General features: G+C 33.6%; 1 pseudogene; it reads right to left on the minus strand.

The window, feature by feature from the left end:
- Positions 1 to 928: 928 nt before the first annotated feature.
- LOC145105246 (phosphoinositide phosphatase SAC8-like) lies at positions 929 to 4982 on the minus strand (annotated as a pseudogene).
- Between the last annotated feature and the right edge of the window lie 974 nt (positions 4983 to 5956).

Below are 5956 nucleotides of genomic sequence, written 5' to 3' on the forward strand. Positions count from 1 at the left end.
TAATCTAAGTTGGTATCATAGTCCCCAAACAAAATAGTGGTTACGCACCGCAATTTGAAATAACAGTTCTCAACGATGTAATAATGACGATAAAAAAGTATTCATCATACGCAGGTAAAATGTTGCTCAACAAAAATATTAAAATCAATGCATATCGTACAATTGTCCAAACTAATGCATCATGAGAACCGCTAATTCAAATCGCAATCTGTGACCGCAATGTTATTTGTGACCGTTATATTTGCTTAGATTACACCAATAATAAAAAAATTAATTTTTTTATTAGCGGATACTTAATAAATCAAACAAAAATATTTAACCGATTATGATAATAACACAACACATACGTATTATTATCAAAATCAATTAAATATATTTGTTTGATTTATTAAATATTTCATGATGCATTAGTTTAAACATATGGTGACATACAAACCCATTTTGACCAAAATGCCCCTGATTCAATAGCCAATAACAATGATACAAAGATAACCCAATCTTGATCTCCATGCGTAAGTAGTGTTTCTGTCAAAAGAATCCCAGAAACACCAATAAAACCTAGGAATAGGGAAGCCACAAAAATCTTCCAAAAATACCCTCCAAACCAAGAGGTAGAATTGTCACTGATAACAAAAATATATATCATTCCCCTTTACGAAATCCAAGCCGACAAACCCAAAATTTTTTGTACATGGTCTAATAAAAATCACAGACATAGTATTACATAGTATTCTGTTAATAAAAGAGACTGAAATACCCCTATTCATTACAAATCGACTTGATGCTGTGAATAAAAAATTGACAAGCACATCGAATTCCGTTTATAAAAAAGACTGAAATACCCCTATTCACAGACCTAGTATTCCTCAATTTTCCTTTGCTTTTCCTGTTATTAGAATCCGCAGGCTTGTAAAATCTTTTGTATTTATTAGAATCCGCAGGCTTGTAAATTATTTAAATAATATCTTGAAAGGGCACTCATCCCATCTTTGATTAATCCGGATATAGTCTGTTTCCCATATCTTAAAAAAACATCATGAATGAGAATGGAAACATAAGAAAGTTTAATATTATTAGCATTATTATTATTATTACATGACAATGTCCGTTTTAGAGCATTGGTCCCAGAATACTCGAGGCTGATTTCATCACCTTGATCCACCCACACTATTCCAAAAGTTTGAACATAATTTATCCATACATCACTTTATCTAGACATTAACTTAATGGAAAAAAAGGGCCTTAGAAGTCCTGAAAATCTCAAGATCTTCATCAGCTGTGAAACTACAAATGCTTTCTGATTGTGTTAGGGCACACATCCGCTGCAATTGTTGATCCAAAGATATCCTTGCAAGATAACTCTGCAACAATAAATAAATAAATAAAAACGCCAATTTTACATTTTTACCCTTTTAGGGCTTGAAGAATGACAAGGGCATTCACGTCTTTTGGTAATACCTGGGTAACGTTTGTGTGGTCAAGGCAGTCAATGTAGTTGGATAAATGCAGTTGGGTCGGATGATTCCCTTCTACTTTGCTACCAACTCTCCTTGTGTGGTTTGGAGGAAGAATCTACTGAGATGTAATAGTGAATATTATAAATGGTTTTATGGAAGAAAAAAAAACCATTATAGCTCCATTTTTAAGGAAACTATTTCAGGTGACAAAATTGTAAATAATGTAGTTAAGTTTTGCTAATATCCCTGCTTTTCAAAGTCATCGGCTGTTTCATCATACACAAGTTTCAAATTCTCAAAATTTCGATTGCCATATCGTTGATGGAAATCAAATGAGACATATCTGAATCAATAATAAGCTCACATTAAAATTGCAATCAAATGATATAACTTATTAAATCCTAAGACATAATTAAAGATTAAAGAATCATCTAACATCAGGAAGCTTTTCCATTTCTGTGGCAAATGCCAGGTTTAAAAGGCTCTCATTTCCATGCTACATGAAACACAATAACATAAAAAGATCACTATAATTTTAGAGAAATATTACAACATATGATACATATTTAAACATGTTTGGTCAAATAGTAAAATATTTAAACATCATTTATCAGTTAGTGCTTTGGGCCAAGGTGTTACCTGGTCAGTTAAGTCAACAACAATAGTATCTCCATATCTTTGCATAAGATCATGAAAGTGGCGTTTCACCACCATGGGATGCATCCAGTTAAACACAAGGTTAAAATTACCTATGTAAATAAAACATCACACACTTTAAGGAAATAATATATAATATAATATTCTCATTAAAGTAGAAATCATGAATTCAGGAGTAAAGTAAATGGTGTTATTATGATAGAATCCATATTGTATCTTGATGCTCAATAACAGCAAGACGCGGTTTATAACTTAAATCAACAATTTGTTCCCACAATAGAGGAATTGAACCTCGGACCTGAAATCAAAAATTAATTTCATTAATAGGATAATAATCATAATATAAGTTATAATATCCTCAGTGTCTATTAAGAAATATAATTTCAATATATCTAGTAAAATGAATGTTTAGAAGCTGTTGAAAGATCATGTGTTCAGAAGATTAACACAAGTCAACAACCATTATTTGGGAATTTGAAATTTATCTACTGAAATGTTGTGTTGTAGTAATTACCTGTAAAAATGATGACTTGAATCCATCATACTCCAGCAATTGTTCAGTTTCAATAAAATTTGCAATTAAAACAGAATATCATATATGAGAATATACCTACTTCCAAACTGGAAGTAAGCCTCATCTTTTTTCTATATAATGATGGTTTTATGAAACAATTAAGGTGTGGGACTTAATGGAACAGCTTGCAGAATAAAGGAACTTACTTGCTGATTATTAAGATTACTTAAACCTTCATTACAGCATAAGAACTTCCTAGACATGACTCTGAAGATAGGATAACCAAGGTAAGTTCCAATCTCCTTGCGAGAAGTTATGACCAATACATATGTCCCTACACAAAGACAACAAAAGGTTCAGTACATTCATCAAATCTTTGGGCTTACTATAAGTTGAACAACTGTCCATATATGGAAAACCAACTATAAGTATCATTGTTATGGATGCTAAATGATATTTTATCCAAAAGGTTCAATGGCTCTCTACCTGTATCTAATATATATGTACAAACCCTAATATAATAGTAATTATCACCTGCAAGCAATCTAATTGTTCCAGCAACTCCAAATATTGTATACATCCTGGAAGCAGTTTCCAAATTAACTTCACCTGTGACAGGTTAAGAAATTTCCATGTTAGCACATCTTATAAATAGGATTATGCGTATATTTACATCTTTAATGAATTTGTTGTTTCGATTTACCATGAAACTTTTCAAATTATTTAGGTAAGTAACAAATTTATGTTTCTGAAACTTCAACATACTGAATTACTGATTTAATTTTAAACTCTAGTCTACAGAAACAACGCCCGAAGTGAAAGGATCAGGATCTAAAATCACCAGATTTTTTAGAATTGTAAATTTATCAGATGGATGCAAAAGACAAGAATAATAAGAGATTCATTACATAGAAGTATTGATAACTCGACACTCTCGAAATGGCCAATATCATCCAAAATTTCCTAGAACAAAGAAAGAAGAGATCTGTAAAAGGGGCAAATCGGATGAGGAATTCTAACAATGAAATTGATATTGAAAAGGATCTGTCAAAAGAAAAAAAGGAAAAACAAAACGATGAAGAACAGAAATCTATTACACAAATGCACCATTGGAAGATAATTTTGAAATTGGGAGTAAAATCAAGACGAACTAACCGTATTCTTGGAGGCGTTTGAAGAGGTGAGGTAGATACGAATTAGGGATATGTTTTCTGGCATGATGAAGTAAAAAGGAATGATTTTTATGTTTCTTTAGGTTACAATTGAGAGAGAGAGGGTAGGTGAAGAAGGAAAGAAGAGATAATCATATAACGGTGTTTGAATAACCAGGATGATGTCAGCAAAACAATTTAAGGGTGAAAAATTATGATGAAATGTAATGAATGGTCCTGATTTCTTAAGATTAGAATTTAAGGTTCTCTTTTAATAATATTTAGAGATTACATATTAATTGTAGGTTTTATTTTAGAAGGAAAAAAAACTAATTGACCTCGTTTCCTTCACGCGTTTTCTCCTACATCGTTTCCTCGCCAGTTACTTCATTCTCCTAACGCCTGTCATCGTGGGCACAATTTACAGCCTTGTTGTGCTTGTCATCGCTAATAAGTCGTTCCTCTCAACGACACCACTTAGCTAGGCACCTACCGCTGGTGTCCTCCCATTTCCGGTAACCCATTCTTCTTGTCGGTTCTATTTGTTAGTGCTTGGTTTAATCTCGATGTCAATTTCTTTTTCTCTGGAGTTGCAGTAATGTGTAATCTTTTGCTCCCGATATTTGATATTCGTAGGCTTGGTTTAACTTTAGTAGCATGTATTCTATTTTCTAACTTTGATGAAGTTGCAGGCTTCTGTTATTGTTTAAGATATTATATCAATATTCTAGTAGCATGTGCTCTCTTTTGTTTGAAGTATCATGTTTTGTGGGATAATTTAAAATTGATTGTATATGATAGACTATAAATAAATTGACCTTGCATTGTATTTTTGGAGTTATGCTCAACAGATTTAGTTGTTGTTTTAGCGGAGAATGGTTGTTCAATTGTTTTTCCTATTGATATCTCAATTTTGCATTAATTTCAAACTTATTAGATCCATTTTCTCCATCGAAAGTATTACCCCAGATGTTCAACATGATGTATCAGTTCAAGCCGGAGATATCCTGTGCCGCAACACTGAAGAACCCATCGGGTGCACTATGTATATCATCAACGAACCAACCCACCTGCGTTTGGCCATCGCCTTGAAAGTCGTTGTGAAGAACCACCATTAACTTCGAAGCATATTATCGTTGAATCTTCGGCTCCCATCCAAGAAGCTGGAGCATTCACTACTAGAAAATAGCCCTTTAATGACATGCGAACAATGACACGCACTGATTTACGATACGCATTTTTCTTGTGTCCTAAAAATAATGTCAGCTTTCCAAAATTTGAAGGATAAAGGACACGCATTTTTGCGTGCCCTAAAATTAGTGTCCAACAAAAAAAAAATTACAAACACGGAGGACACTTATCTTAAATGTGTGTCCTCTACAAATGTCGCTTTATAATTTTATATGCAGACGCGCGTTTTTAAAGGGGGGAAATGAAATCCTCTAAAATTCTAAATTTTTGAAGTACCCGCTTCTGCACTCTCTCCTCTAGATCTCCCTTCATTTTATCCCTCCATTCTTTCTACAAACCCTAAGCCATCATCACTACCATTGAACCCTAAAAACTCATTCACACTCCACACTTCTGTGATTCGCTCCTCTTGGGCTCTCCAATCTCTGATTTTACTCTGAAACATCGATCGACATCCCCACTTCACCTACCGTCTACCCAAAATCAATGTTGATTGTAACCACCTTCAAGCACGATGCCATATCTGCTACACATCCAGAACAAGAACATACATCACTCTCAAACACCCCCTTATCTTCTTCAATGTTCTCGACGTCTTGTGATTTCTAGGGCTTGAAGCAACCTCCTCTATGTTACTTTAAAAATCGTTTCCCCCTCCCTCTCGCCACCGATTTGGTGTAATTTCTAGGGCTTGAATCAACATTTACCCACGCTGACACTCCATCTGATACACTCATCTTTCACTGTTTTGTGATCCATGGTGCGAGTAAGGGATAAAGGTTACGACCTCATCAAGACCTCTATACCTCTATCAGACCAGGTTTGCTTTTATTATTTGTAGAAACATTTCATTCTTGGTTTTCTGCTGAGAGTTTCAAGGTTATAGAAAACCTATCTAACTTTGTTAATCATTTTTTTTCATTCTGGTTTGTGGTCCAAATCATTCCCAAATATATGATTTGTATTTACTTTGTGAAATTTTACTT

This window comes from Lactuca virosa, chromosome 4 (assembly GCF_052849685.1).
Source record: "Lactuca virosa cultivar CGN04683 chromosome 4, Lactuca_virosa_CGN04683_v6, whole genome shotgun sequence".
Taxonomy (NCBI): Eukaryota; Viridiplantae; Streptophyta; class Magnoliopsida; order Asterales; family Asteraceae; genus Lactuca; species Lactuca virosa.